This window comes from Narcine bancroftii, chromosome 8 (assembly GCF_036971445.1).
Source record: "Narcine bancroftii isolate sNarBan1 chromosome 8, sNarBan1.hap1, whole genome shotgun sequence".
Classification (NCBI taxonomy): Eukaryota; Metazoa; Chordata; class Chondrichthyes; order Torpediniformes; family Narcinidae; genus Narcine; species Narcine bancroftii.
In genome coordinates this window covers 31,173,699-31,189,504 of record NC_091476.1, presented here as the reverse complement: position 1 = coordinate 31,189,504, position 15,806 = coordinate 31,173,699, and the positions used below count along the sequence as shown (strand labels likewise).

The following is a 15,806-nucleotide window of genomic DNA, read 5'->3' as shown; positions in this document are numbered from 1 at the left end:
ATCTAATTTGTTCTCAAATATTGCAATAGTATCTGCCTCAACCACCTTCTCTGGTAGGCCATTCCATATACCCACCACCCTCTAGAGTTCACCCTCTAGAGTTACCCCCAGGTTCCTGATAACTCTCTCCCCCTCACCTTAAACCTGTGTCCTCTGTTTACTGATACCCCTACTCTTGGCAAATCAAAGGAATCTCTCTGTTCACCCTTCAAAATTTCACCCAAACAGGTCAAGTGCATGGACAAATATGTGGAGATTATTGTGGGAAAATATGAAATGGTGGAGCGAGCTTGAGTGTCCTACTTTTGCTCCTGATCTAAAAGCATGAATGTAATGCAATTTAATGCCAATTTTTCCATCCATTAGCTGTGCTCTTTTTTTTCCAGCTATGCTCCACATTTTTCATCCTTCCTTGATCACTGCACCAACAAAAGCTGCCTGCTTTAACAACTTCTCAAAATGTGGTTTTATGTTCAATGTCTGCACAGGTATCAAGATGTATATTTCTATCACTGGGATGGCAACCAGTTTTTAATAAGTTCATGAAGATGGGACACAAAGCACCTCATTCAGTGATACAGTAAAATCCCTGATATCTGGAATTCAAGCAACCAGCAATCCAACCAATAACAAAAAAGATAAATCATAAAATATTGTAAATAAGAATAAATAAAAAAATAAATAAAGTTTAAAATTGTAAAAGTGAACACTCTCCAAAGAAACACACACCTTAGTGAAGATGGGAGCAAACGTTCAGGCAGCCCGGTCGTGCTCTGCCCACAGCAGCTTTCTGAATAAATTTTCAATAAAGTTGTGTTTGAATAAAATGGCAGCGCCCAGGAGGAAGAGCCGGCCAAAGGCGTTCGCTGCTGGTGTGCCTCCCTTTCCCTCCCTGTTGAAAGTCCTTATCTTTATTAATATTAGTAAGGCTTTATCTGTAAACTTGGGATTAATTATGATGGCGGCATGTTTAACGCAGTGGTTGACACAACCCATTAGAGAACAATTTTTTAAGTTATGGGAATTACCTGATTAAAATGATCTTTAAATAATTAAGGTCTACAATACTGATTTTTGAAATTACTTTACATTTTTTTTTAAACTGTGTATTCTTAATGCAGGTGTACTAGTTAGGCACTGCAAGAATGTGTGGCATATTCAGCATCCGCAATCCCCATTGATGCTGGATATCAGTGATTTCACGAGATAAAGGAAATTTAGCTCTCAACATCTATTGGGAGACTGAGAAGATTGAGTTCCATACAGATTATATAACTCTGCATTTAAATCAATATTTTGTTGAGTGTGAAAGACAGGGTCACATCCAATTCCAACACATTGAGTTAGATTAAAGTTTGCTCTTTGAATTTGGTGCTTTTCTAATTCTGTGAGATAGCGATGTTCTCAATCTTTGAATCAGGATTCCTTTCTTCTGGTGTTTAAGTTGTGACACCTTGTAAGCATTTTATATTAAATGTTTCTTTTCCCTCCTATGTTTTTTTTAAATAAATTAAAATAATGGATTCATCTACTGATTCAGAATTTGACATTTATTAAAAAAATACACTGCTTTGTTTGGACTATTGAACGAATTGTATTGTAAAGCATTCCATACTGCAAGATCTTGTATACTAATTATTTTTTTTTAAATTGTAAGATCATGAAAACATTATTCATGGTCTAGAATTGTCTATGATCCTTTAACTGCTTGCCTACATCCAGATATTATGGTTCATTATTTGCAGATTCAAACCAAAAAAAAATCTTCAATTCCTTTGGGGTAAAATGGAGAAGAAGTTCAGATCAGGTCCATTAAATTGTATGATTGAAAAGTGTATTGTCTGGAGGCAATGGCCTTTATTTTACACTTAGAAGTAACATAGGAAGGAAAACTATTCACAGTTTATGTTTCAATCCAGCTGTGAATCAGTAACAAATTCATGACAAATGTAAATGTACTGAACTGCTGTGCATCATAATAGAGTATTTAAATACCAGCCTCAGTGACCAATCATCTATTTCAATATAAATGCTCTCACATATCTGCAGTTCAGTGTTGGTAATACATTGACTAGGAATAAGCACAGAATTATACAGGGAAGGTCTATTGAAGCAGCAATAAAGTTGCATTAGCATTCTAAGTAGCAAAGTATTTTCTTTGGAGTTGATGCAGCGGCTATACTTTGAGGTGTCTGAGGCAGTTTGGCATGCCACCGAAGACTCTCGTAAGCTTCTACAGGTGTACCATGGAGACCTGTCTGGCTAGTACCATCATTGCCTGGTATGGAGGTGCCAACTCTCAGGACAAGAATAAGCTCCAGAGGTTCTGTTAACTAGGCCTGCGACATCACAGGCAACAGACTTCACTCCATCGAGGACATCTACATGAGTTGGTGTCTTAAAGAAGCAGGCTCTATCCTCAAAGACCCCCACCACCCAGGCCATGCCCTCTTCACTCGGCTACCATGGGAAAAAGGTACAGGAGCTTAAAGACGAGCCCTCAGCAGCACAAAGGCAGCTTCCTCCCCACTGCCATCAGATTCCTGAATAATCAATGAACCAAAGACACTGCCTTACTTCTCATGCTCTCTTATTATTGTTTACATATATATATATATATATATATATATATATATATATATAGCAATGCCATAAGATGGTTATAATATGAATGTTTGCTCTATGACGCTGCTTCAAAACACCAAATTTCATGACTTGTTCATGAAAATAAATCCTGATTCAGATTCTGATTTAGAACCAAACTCGGGCTTTATATTAAAGTGGAAGCCTCAGGTCTGATGATGAGGAGAAACCTGTTGAAAATAAAAATGTACTTCTGTTTATAAAGAACCCTAAAGAAATCAAAATTCTGATCAAATTATTTTTGGACAGGCTGTAAAAAAAAATGTGTGGATTATATTCCACGCAACTCAAAAGGTTAAAAGTTGAAAAATTGCACTGTTTATTAGAAACTGGCTGTGCAGTTTATATAGAGGCAGTGTTATAATTCAAGTGGCAGGCTTTGGGACTCAAAAGAAAAATGATCTGAGCACTTCCCAAGGTAGAAGCATGACACAAAATATATCTGTCATGAATATTTAATTGGCAACTTTCCTTCCCCCCTCCCCCCCCATGACCCAGTTCAATACTCTTGACCCTAATTAGATATGCCATTGTCGAATATAGGGATTGTCATTTTGTCAGTATGACATGCCCGAGTGTGTTGTAAAAGTAGCTGTGGAATAATAGGACTCTTCATCAGTGAATATCTGGCAGGCTGACAATTTGTAGATGCACAACCTTTATTCATAATTATTCACTTTTCCCTGAAAAATGCATCTCGTGCCAGCAAATCTCTTATAGATAAATGCACCATAGAGCACTAAAACCAGTTAAGTGCTTCATAACCTGATGAGTAAGGTTTGTTTTTTTATATAATTTCTTGTTCTACTCACATAAATTAACATTGCAGTTGCTGGAAACAGTTGTTCAAGATTTAACTGAAAGATTAGAGACAACAATAAAACAGATTTAATCCATTTTTGGTACTTTAAACAGCTGCAATGTTTTGCCAGTGCCAGAACTGATATCGCCAAAAGAATTGCTGATTGGAACACCCTCACTATTGTGCAGCACAGCAAAAGTTTTTGCCCATTTCAAAAGGACAAGAAGTTGAATTGCCTGTTCACATGTGCCAACTGCTGCCATTGCACTCAAACACTGCCTCCAGGAAGTGAGTGATCATTGTTTGAGAGCTCTTGCCATGGCAAACAAACAAGCAGCTATAAAGATAAGGATTACCCAAGGAAGGAGTAGAGTGCAAAACAGAAAGAGGGCAGAAAATCAAACTGGGAGGAAATAGAGAGGAGATAATGGGAGGAGTATTGGGAAATTGGAGCAAAGGGAATGATTAAACATTGCAAAATTGGTTAATGGGGTTCGCCTACATTATGGACCAGGCCTCGAGTTAAGATGGAGTCTTTGCTCATGATTGGGTACCATGTGATCACACCCCTGCCCTGTTTAATCTTTGGGGCCACAGTTCGGAGCAATGAGAGAAACCTTTGTCTGTGTTCCCTGTCTCTGAAAAATAGCACTGATAAATCAATGTGAGGGAGTCAACCAAAATAAAAGGAATGCCCAGTGGGAGCCCATTCATTCACGTTTCCTTACTTTGTGTTGCTTACTTTCATTTTACTGTGAGTGAACAATATAGCCATAGGTCACAAAATATGACAAGGAAATAGAATACCTGGGTGAACCATGACAGGATGTGCACAGTCAAATTCCCCAATGATTCAGATTTATGCCCAAAATGGGCCCAAAGAATTCAAACCATGCAGAGATTTTTTAACCTGCATTAAAACCAAGCACTGATGGTTTGTTTATCATTCAATTAATAGGATCCCATTTCAAAGAGACTTCAAGAAGGAACAGCACACTTTGTACTTGATGTTACCAAAATGCAAGGGTGAACATATTTTAGACATGCAGCATGGTAACGGGCCATTTTGGCTCTTGAGCCTGTGCCGCCAATTACACCCGTGTTGTTCTTTCTGGGAACAGCGTATTCATCTGCATACAGCTGTAACCTCTCCTGCGCTCTAGGCTCCGCAGAGCTATAGCTCATAGCAGCCAGCTACGATACCAATATCTGATTGAAATGGACGTCAGAAATTGTGTGCTCAACCTGCAGTTAAAACAGCATGAATGTGGGACAGACAACTGATGGAATTTTCATTTTCTAAATTATTTTTGCTTCTTTGTAAAATAAAAAAGGATTGAGAATTTAATAAATTGCAAAAGAAGCATAACAATAACTTGATATTTAATATTTGCAGATTATATCTAGTTGATGTTATTCCAGTTTATTTATTTTACACAAAGAATCATCTCAGATTCTCATACCAAAGGATTATACAAGATTTCTTATATCTAATACATTAGATCTCAATATTATAGAGACAAAAATAACCCTTGCTATGGATCTCTATCTGGAGATGAATAGATCATATGTTAAAAAAGATTAAATTATTTTACCCTCTCAGTGCCACTAAAATACTTCAAACTGAATCTAAAATCCTTTATTTTAGGCACAATGTAAGCAAGTTATTTACTTTGTTGAAAGTAAATACACAATGAAGAGGTTCTTTTGATGGACAACTCCATAACTTCATGAGGCCCTGTAGTTTCTCGAATTCTTTTCTGAAGCATCAAGAAGTCATAATGATCCATGATCATTCCTATACGTCTGTGTTATGGGTCTGAATATTCAAGTTTATTGATTACATGCAGACTCCCATGAACTAAAGCAAGTAAACCTCTTGGACACATTAAACTGATTAAAAAGGCATGTGGACAGCCAGCTCCTTTCTTCCCAGAGCAGTAATTACCCATACCAGAGGACATTCATTTAAAGTGAGTGAAGGAAAGTTTTGGGGAGACATCAGATTGTTTGGAAAAAAAGATACCTCAGAGTAATGGGTGCCTGAAATGCATTGCCGGGGGTGGTGGTGGAGTCTGGTGAAATAGGGATATTTAAAAGACTCTTCGGTCGGCATATGGATGTCAAAAAAATGGAGAGCTATTGGCTATGATGGAAGGGTTCGATTGATGTGCAGTAGATTTATATAAGGGCAGCACAACTTCGCTCTCGATGTTCTCTGTCGCAAAATTATATCGTTCATAAAGACTCTACTTTCTTCTTAATTTGGTTCTACTGATAATGGTGGCCTCCTATCTCACAGGCTTGGCTCAGGAGAGAAAATAAAAATGTACCAGGCTTCAACTTCCAAACGGATGGGAATAAGATTGAACTAGACTGGTACACACAAGAGGCATATTGGTTTCTTATAATACCTTTTTTTAAAAAAAAAATTCACATATGATCACCTGGACGACGTGCAAAAGGGTGGCTAATGCAAAGCATCCATAACAAGAAGTCAATAACTTCATTAAAGATAAGCTCAATTAAAAGAAATACTCAAAAAAAATAAACCAAATATTGTGGAATTGTTCTTTCCCATAGTTGAAGTAAGCAGGGTTGAGGAAAGGCCTGACAGTATGAACAAAGTAAATTTGGAATAAATTTTCTGCAAAATCCATTTCTTCCAAAGGAAATGCTTATTTTTGCTCAGAGTTATTTTTCCTTTTGTCTTTACCATTTTCTCCATGAATGCCCTTTCATTGCTTTGTTTTGCTTTTATTTTTTGAGAGGATATATTCTTGACTTCAACCCAAATAGAATTTTAACTTTTACCTCATTGATAGCCAGATGAGCAATTTTTGAAGGATGACTCTCCACCCACTCATGCCCAGTAGTTACATGATCTTATGTCCTGTTTAAGCTTGGAGAAAATAAGGTACAAAATTAAAAATATAAAATTTCAATTTGACAAGATGTGGGGCCTATTCATAGATTACTATCATAATTGGGAGATGTAATCAGTCTGGATGCTTCTGAGACTCTGTTTCGTGTCTGAAGGTTGCGATTCGATCCATATCTTGACTTCTACAAGTTAACCCTGGTTAGAGGAAGGGGTTAGATTAGACAGAGGATTTCCTTTTCTTTTCTATTTTAGACTAATTAAACATGGGTTTAAATATGATTTTTCATGGATCATATTATTAATTAAGATAGAAGATCCCCTTTGCTTTATAAAGTAATTGTTTAATTTTGTTTTATCTATTTTCTATCCATAATTATACTGGGATATATTATGTGAAAGGGATAAACTGTTAAATACCATATTCATAAAATTTGACGTTTTCAAGAAACAAGTCAAAACACGATATAACCATTAACAGCAAAGAGGCCAGTTTGCCCCTACTAGACCGTTGCAAGCATCTTCTCCCACCTAGTTCCACGAGCCCACATTTGGCCCATAACCCTCCACCCATCTCCCATTCATATATCTATCCAACCTTTTCTTGAATATTAACATTGATCTTGCTTCTGCCACCACTGCCGGAAATTCATTCCATAACCCTACCATCCTCAGCGTGAAGAAATTCCCCGTCAAGTTTCCCTTAAACTTTCCCCCTTTTACTCTCAATCCATGCCATCTTGTTTGAATCTCCCCCATTTTCGTAAACCTCCTCTGTACTCTCTCTATACTGTTTATATCCTTCCTGCAATTCGGCGACCAAAACTGCATACAATATTCCAAATTTGGCCTCACCAATGCCTTATACAATTTCAACATTATATCCCAACTCCTGAATTCTGTACTCTGATTTATGTAAGCCAACATACTAAATGTCTTCTTCATCACCCTATCAACATGTGATTTAATGCTCAGAGAATTATATAGCAGGATTCCAAAATCCCTTTGTTCCACTGCTCTCCTCAATTGTCTCCCATTTAACGTGCATGTCCTAATTTGATTCATCCAACCAAAATATAGCATCTCACATTTATCAGTATTAAATTCCATCTGCCATCTTTCTGCCCACTCTTCTAACTGTCCTATTTCACCCTGTAAGCCACACATGTCAAACTCTGGCCCGCGGGCCAAATTTGGCCCACGATATAATTATATTTGGCCTGCAAGATCATATCAAAAATGCATTAGAGGTGGCCCGCTGGCCGCCACGCCAGTATAGTGCATGCACAGTAACCGCTGTGTCCCAGGGTGAGAGAGAGAGAGAAAAATCCTGGTCCTTGAAAAGTAGTGGTGGGTGGTTTTATAAACATGCTGTCGTGTCCCCCCGCCCACCACCCCCCCCACACCCACCCCCCCCCCCACCGCAGTGCGGCCTGGCCGGTGTCAGGGGAAGCCAAGGCCGCTTCCCAGCGCCCGGAACCCCAGTGGCACAGCGTTTCTTGGAGCTGCAGATGGAGTCGGGACGCCGGAGGGAAGATTGGGGCTCCCTGCCAGGCAATGGGGGCGCCGGCCGCCAGCCGCCCTGCGCCTTCCCACCGGACCAGGTCCTGGGACACCGGCACGGAAAGAAAAGGGGGTCCGGGAGAAACTCAGCAGGTCAAGGGGGGTCCGGGAGAAACTCAGCAGGTCAAGGGAGGACCGGGAGAAACTCAGCAGGTCAAGGGGGGTCCGAGAGAAACTCAGCAGGTCAAGGGGGGTCCGAGAGAAACTCAGCAGGTCAAAGGGGGGTCCGGGAGAAACTCAGCAGGTCAAGGGAGGTCCGGGAGAAACTCAGCAGGTCAAGGGGGGTCCGGCAGAAATTCAGGGGGGGGCCTGACCTCGCCAGGACCGTTGCCCACTCCCCCTCCCTGCCGTAGGCCGACCCGCGACTCACGATGACGGGGCTGCTGATCCGCCGAGATGCCGCCCTGCAGCGAGAGCCGATTCCCCCGCACTGTCATTGTCCAACCTGATCGCCCGCAAACCCCGCCCTCCCTCCTGAGTAAGTATTATGAACTTTAATCTCAGGATAAAACGATCTTCCAATAGTTTCATGTCACAGTGATAAATATATTCCTGGTTAAAAATGGTCCTGCACCTGGATACAAGCTCATTAGGCATAAAACTTGAAAAGTATGTAAATCAAAGGATATCTGTACCAATGGAAAAAGGGCATGGCAAATAACCCTGCTAGAGTTCATGCCCACAATCAGTCACCCATTTGATTGTTTCAGGAATCATGTTATTCTCCCACATTCTCAATAGCTCTCAGATTTTACTATTCGACAGCACACTAGCAACATTTGACAAATCCTCTACAGAGAAATATTATTTATTGAATATTTTATTTCTCATTTGTTAATGCTTCTGGAAAGAGTTTATACAAAACTATTATTAAACATTTATTTTAATAAGAAAAAGTTTAACATTACATATGTTGAAAGAAGAGAAAACATGCAGATGTTGTTGAAAATTTTCAATAAATATTTAGTTCGGCCCTCGACCTAGTCCAAGTTTTTAATTTTGGCCCTCCGTGAATTTGAGTTTGACACCCCTGCTGTAAGCTTTGATAATCTTCCTCGTTGTCCACAACACTGCCAACCTTTGTATCATCTGCAAACTTACTAATCCAATTGGCCATCCTATCATCTAAATCGTTAATATATATGACAAACAGAAGTGGACGCAGTATCGATCCCTGAGGCACTCCACTCATCACCAGCCTCCAATTCAACAAACAATTTTCCACCACTACTCTCTGGCATCTCCCATCCAACCATTGTAAAATCCATTTCACTACTTCATCATTAATACCTAATGTTTCCACCTTCCTTACCAACCTCTTATGTGGAACCTTATCAAAAGCCTTACTAAAGTTAAAATAGACAACATCCACCGCCTTCCCCTCATTAACCTTTTAAGTAACCTCCTCGAAAAACTCTAAGATTTGTTAGACTTGATCTACCAGGTTAAAAACCATGCTGACTACTCCGAATCAATCCCGGTCTTTCCATGGTTGTATATACCATCTCTAAGAACACTTTCCATTAATTTACCCACCACTGACATCAGACTTACAGGCCTATAATTACCAGGTTTATTTTTGGATCCTTTTTTGGAACAGCAGAACAACATGAGCCACCCTCCAGTCCTCCAGCACTTCCCCCATGACCAGTGACATTTTAATATGCATCTGTCAATGCCCCCACTATTTGTTCACTAACCTCCCTCAGGGTCCAAGGGAATATTTTATCAGGACCTGGAGATTTATCCACCTTGATCTTTTTCATTAGAACCAACCCTAACTTCTCATTAATTCGTATATTATTCATGAGCTCCCTACCATATTTCGTCACTTCATCTGACTCAACATTTTTTCCTTAGTGAATACTGAAGAAAAAAAAGTTTAAAATTTCACCCATCTCCTCTGGGTTCTCACGGAGCCTATCCCCCTCATCTTCAAGGGGTCCAATTTTATCCCTCACTATTCTTTTAATGTATCTGTTTTTAGTTTGCCTGCCAAAGCAGCTTCATATTTCCTTTTACCCTAATTTCCTTCTTAAGTTTTTTTTTACACTCCATATATTCCTCAAGCAGTTAATCCATTCCCTGTTGTTTATACCTGTTGCACACATCCCTTTGAACCAAGTTTCCAATATCTTGGGAACCAAGGCTCCCTACAGTTTATAACCTTTCCTTTAATCCTCATGGGGACATTCAAACTCTGTGCTCTCAGAACATCTCCTTTGAATAGCTTCGATTTATCTGCCTGAAAATCTTATCCCATTCCATACCCTCACTTTTTTTCTCATCCCCTCGAAATTTGCTTTCTTCCAATCAAGAATCTCAACCTTTGGTTCACCTGCATTCTTTCTCTATTCCTTTTCTTTTTCTTCTTCTTTGGCTTGGCTTCGCAGACGAAGATTTATGGAGGGGGTAAAAAGTCCACGTCAGCTGCAGGCTCGTTTGTGGCTGACAAGTCCGATGCGGGACAGGCAGACACGGTTGCAGCGGTTGCAGGGGAATATTGGTTGGTTGGGGTTGGGTGTTGGGTTTTTCCTCCTTTGCCTTTTGTCAGTGAGGTGGGCTCTGCGGTCTTCTTCAAAGGAGGTTGCTGCCCGCCAAACTGTGAGGCGCCAAGATGCACGGTTTGAGGCGTTTTCAGCCCACTGGCGGTGGTCAATGTGGCAGGCACCAAGAGATTTCTTTAGGCAGTCCTTGTACCTTTTCTTTGGTGCACCTCTGTCACGGTGGCCAGTGGAGAGCTCGCCATATAACACGATCTTGGGAAGGCGATGGTCCTCCATTCTGGAGACGTGACCCATCCAGCGCAGCTGGATCTTCAGCAGCGTGGACTCGATGCTGTCGACCTCTGCCATCTCGAGTACTTCGACGTTAGGGATGAAAGCGCTCCAATGGATGTTGAGGATGGAGCGGAGACAACGCTGGTGGAAGCGTTCTAGGAGCCGTAGGTGGTGCCGGTAGAGGACCCATGATTCGGAGCCGAACAGGAGTGTGGGTATGACAACGGCTCTGTATACGCTTATCTTTGTGAGGTTTTTCAGTTGGTTGTTTTTCCAGACTCTTGTGTAGTCTTCCAAAGGCGCTATTTGCCTTGGCGAGTCTGTTGTCTATCTCATTGTCGATCCTTGCATCTGATGAAATGGTGCAGCCGAGATAGGTAAACTAAACTAATAGTATTGTGATCACTAGACCCAATTCACACCTTGTAAATCCTTTTCCATCACCTCGAAATTAGCCTTGTTCCAATCAAGAAACTCAACCTTAGGCCCAGCCCTATCCTTCTCCATAATTTACCTAAAACTAATATTATTATGATTACTAGACCCAAAGTGTTACCCAGCACAAACCTCTGTCACCTGACCTATCTCGTTCCCCAATAGGAGATCCAATATTGCCCCCCCCCCCCCCACTTGAGTTGTTTCTTCTACGTATTGATTAAGAAAACTTTCCTGAACAGACTTAAAATCTACCCCATCCAGTCCTCTTACTGAATGGGTGACCAAGTTAATGTTTGGAAAGTTGAAATCTCCCACAACTACCACCTTGTGTTTATTATACATATACGCAATCTCCTTACAAATTTGCTCCTCTAATTCCCTCAGCCCATTTGGTCTATAATACACTCCCATTAATATGATGGATATACTTTTGATTGACATTTTATGTTTAATATGTGAGATGTATATGATATGACCTGTAATTTATTATGACTTTGTATGTCGGATTTATATATTAAGCTCAATAAAAATATTTTTAAAAGAAAAATGGAAAGGTAAATAAAGATAATGAAGAACATTTGCCAGAGGTCAAATTTTAAAAAAAATGCAAATATCTTGCAGACTACTACATGATGTGAAATGTTTTCCGATTTTGTTTTAACCTACCCAGTTCACTCCTTGTTTTATATCTTGCTTCATTCACACTCAACAACTGCAATGAGTTATGTCATTCCACTTCAGTCCTTCACTCTCAAGATGGTAGAGTTGAAACCAATGATTCACGTTATCAGTGTACAGTAAGGCAACACAAACAACTAGGACTTCCATACTGTGTAAAACCTTCAAAATCTTTGTCGATAAGATGTAAATTTCATTGGCGTAAAGTAGACCAAATTTGAATAGTGTTGTAATGCAAATGGGACCGATGGATCTACTCCATTACAGAGTAAGTTATACGCAATGACTTGTGAATGAATATGAAACAGTCTTTTGGCAAACAGGGAATATAAAGACAAAAATAAAAGAAGCAGGCATAGATCTATTACCTCAGTGCTATTACCCTGCTGAACCCCATCTCTTTAAATTTCCTAAATATCCCAAAATATTTCAGCATTAGTCATGAACATACCCACTGCCCTCTTCAGTGCAGATTAAACCCTTGACAAGCAATCCAGAGGAAACATTATCACATCATCTGATTGTTATGCAATTGCTAATGGCCGTGTCCTCACAATGACAAGGTTATGCTACATGCTGGAGTCCATCATGAATTTTAGTTCCCACTCCAAAGAGTCCTGTTGTGCTCCTCCAGACTGCTGCAGGCAATGAAGGTAATATTTTGCCATGACAAAGTTATCTTCTATCATCTCTCTTCCCAGCTAGTGGTCATCATTTGGCTTGCTGTAGTGAGGCAACTGTAGATGGCAGAGAAAACCAGAACAAAATTGATCTAGAGTAAAACCAGTTACCCAGAATTCAAGCAATCGGCAGTGTCAAGCAACCAGGGAAAAAAAATCACTTTAAATAAATAGGTTAAAAAACATGGAAGTTTAAAATAGGCTTGCCTCACCATTAGTTGCCAATCACACCACACACACACACACAATCTCAAGCAACCAGAATATATACTTAACCAGCATCTATCAATCCCCATAGGTGTCAGATACCAGGGGTTTTACTATATACACGTTTTGTAGCCTTTTGCTCTACTTCACCTAGATGATTAGGAAATAAATTTCACTTTGGTTTTCATACATAGCACCCACAGAGACGCATTCAATTATTCAATAGAAATCTACACTTTGGAAACCTGCAAGTCCTTGCAAAGTCACATCTTCTCTTTTCAGGCCTCTGCCAAAAGAGGATAAAATGCCATTTTGAATCAAAAACAATGGTGACTATAGCAATTACTATCCATTATAGTCACTTGGAGAATAAAAAATCTTGTTGTTGTTTATGACCCAAACAAATTCATACTAAAGTTGTTTTCCAAAGTTTATTAAATGATATTAAATATTATTATTATAAGTTGTAAAATGTTGTTAGCCCATCAATAGAATAATGTCAGAACATTCTGTGTCCCTCATTTCACAGAACAAGTGAAACTAAACTAATGCTTATCTCCCAAACAAGCCAAGAAACCAGCTATGACCCTGGTTCAAAGATTTTGCTGGAAGATAGCATAAAAATGTTAAACAAAAAGCCATAAAGCCACAAACAGTCTGCTTATGATCATGAAATACATTTTAACCTCTACAGTGACACTCGGCAATGGTAGGATATTACAAATATCTCCAGTTCTAGCCTGGAAGGACCAAGATGTAATATATATCATTGGGATGGTCACCTTGGGACTCAATGAAATGTAGTCTTTGCCCTATTTTATGTTGCAGTAATAACAGAAGGAGATGGCAGATTTCTGTGAAGATGAAGTTCCTGATTTGGTAATGTCTCACAATGATTGCATTGATGAGGTTCATGGAATTGTTCTCTTCAACTTCTGCTTCCTTGGTCTGAGCCCACTGTTTGATTTCATGGTAACTCTGTAGTTAAAGAGAAAAGCCTCCTCATCTAGCTACTCCTGGGAGCAAATGGTTTACAGAGCAGACTTGGACTCAATGAAAAGACTCGCACCATCAGGTTCAGGAACAACTACTATCAGACTCCTCAACGACAATCAGAGACTCATTTAAGGACTCTTGTGCACTTTATTGATTTTCTATGTGTTGCCTCTGTATACACAGTCAGTTTATTTACATTCGGTAAATGTTTACACGCAGGGTCAAGTGGGCAGGAACACACAGGACCACAACCTTTCCCATGCCTTGCAAAACACCTCGGAGGTTCCCCAGGCAAGGCCACTCTGGTGGGGCGCAGACTTGGGGCTCGCCCCTGGCCCAGACTGTCCGTGTTTGGTGGGGGCCCACTGACCTGCTCGGGCTCCGGGTGCAGGGTGCAAGAGCCGCAGGCCTGCCCGCGGGTTCCGAACTACCCCCACGAGTTCCTGGTTGAGCGGCCTAGACCTTGCCTGAGGTTGCCGCTTCTGCTTGGCTGCCGTCACTCGCGCACCGGCCACGCTCCGCTGCCCCTTGTCTGTGAACTACTCTTTGCAGACGATGCCGCTTTAGTCGTCCATTCAGAGCCTGCTCTTCAGCGCGTGACGTCCTGTTTTGCGGAAACTGCCAAAATGTTTGGCCCGGAAGTCAGCCTGAAGAAAACTGAGGTCGTCCATCAGCCCCCCCCCCCCACCCACATCTCCATCGGGCATACAGAACTCAAAACAGTCAACCAGTTTACCTACCTCAGCTGCACCATTTCATCTGATGCAAGGATCGACAACGAGATAGACAACAGACTCGCCAAGGCAAATAGCGCCTTTGGAATACACAAAAGAGTCTGGAAAAAGCATCACCTGAAGAAACACACAAAGATCAGCGTGTACAGAGCCGTTGTCATACCCACGCTCCTGTTCGGCTCCGAATCATGGGTCCTCTACCGGCATCACCTACGGTTCCTAGAATGCTTCCATCAGCGCTGTCTCCGCTCCATCCTCAACATTCATTGGAATGACTTCATCACCAACATCGAACTACTCGAGCTGGCAGAGTCCGCAAGCATCGAATCCACACTGCTGAAGACCCAACTGCGCTGGGTGGGTCACATCTCCAGAATGGAGGACCATCGCCTTCCCAAGATTGTGTTATATGGCGAGCTCTCCACTGGCCACCGAGACAGAGGTGCACCAAAGAAGAGGTACAAGGACTGCCTAAAGAAGTCTCTTGATGTCTGCCACATTGACCACCGCCAGTGGGCTCATATCGCCTCCAACCGTGCATCTTGGCGCCTCACAGTTTGGCGGGCAGCAACTTCCTTTGAAGAAGACTGCAGAGCCCACCTCATTGACAAAAGACAAAGGAGGAAAAACCCAACACCCAACCAATTTTCCCTTGCAACCGTGCCTGCCTGTCCCACATCGGACTTGTCAGTCACCAACGAGCCTGTAGCAGACATGGACATACCCCTCCATAAATCTTCGTCCGCGAAGCCAAGCCAAAGAAGAAAGAAATAAATGTTTACACGATATACAGTTTTTTTTTGCACGACTAATTAGTGATAATTCTGCAACACGCACAAAAAATGGCATCTCAGGGTTGTATGTGATGTCATGTATAAGAATAAATCTGAAATCTGGTAACTTAGCTTTCGCAACTCGAGACAACTACACAATTGTAGAAGGACATCAACCAGCAACTAACCTGCAAGTTGTTAAAAACCCTTTCAAACTTGGATGGTGGAGGGTCATTCCTGCTGCTAAATGCCAGGTCAGAGAAGGGCTTAAGCCTTGGCATGAAAATTGCAGAGCTAATGGCAAATCAACATTGCATACCAATTAACATCATGATTATCTGGCTGTATTGTTCCAATGCATTTAACTGTATGCAGACTAATGCCTTCCCTGGTAATAATGAGAAGAGGAGGTGCACATTCATCAGACATTATTTGGGTCCTTAAATAGAAGCTGGAATGTCCAAATTATCACAACTTTTTGAATTGTTTTAATTATGACATGGCTGACAGAATACTTGCTTTTTCTATTCTTCCAATGTTAAATAATTTTCATGTGTATTTTAAGTTCCTGTTTCTGCTCACTGACAAATTAATACAGGGGAATTCATTAAACATCAGTACAAAACCAATG

General features: G+C 40.8%; 1 protein-coding gene and 1 long non-coding RNA gene across 2 annotated transcripts in view; both read right to left on the bottom strand.

Moving 5' to 3' along the window:
* The window catches only part of LOC138740580 (uncharacterized), a 75,825-nt gene extending 69,224 nt beyond the window's left edge, over window positions 1–6,601 (bottom strand). Inside the window, exon 1 of the long non-coding RNA XR_011343041.1 lies at window positions 6,260–6,601. This is a non-coding gene — a long non-coding RNA (uncharacterized lncRNA). The remainder of the gene's footprint in view (window positions 1–6,259) is intronic.
* The window catches only part of pcdh11 (protocadherin 11), a 692,247-nt gene that overhangs the window by 627,124 nt on the left and 49,317 nt on the right, over window positions 1–15,806 (bottom strand). The window lies entirely within an intron of this gene.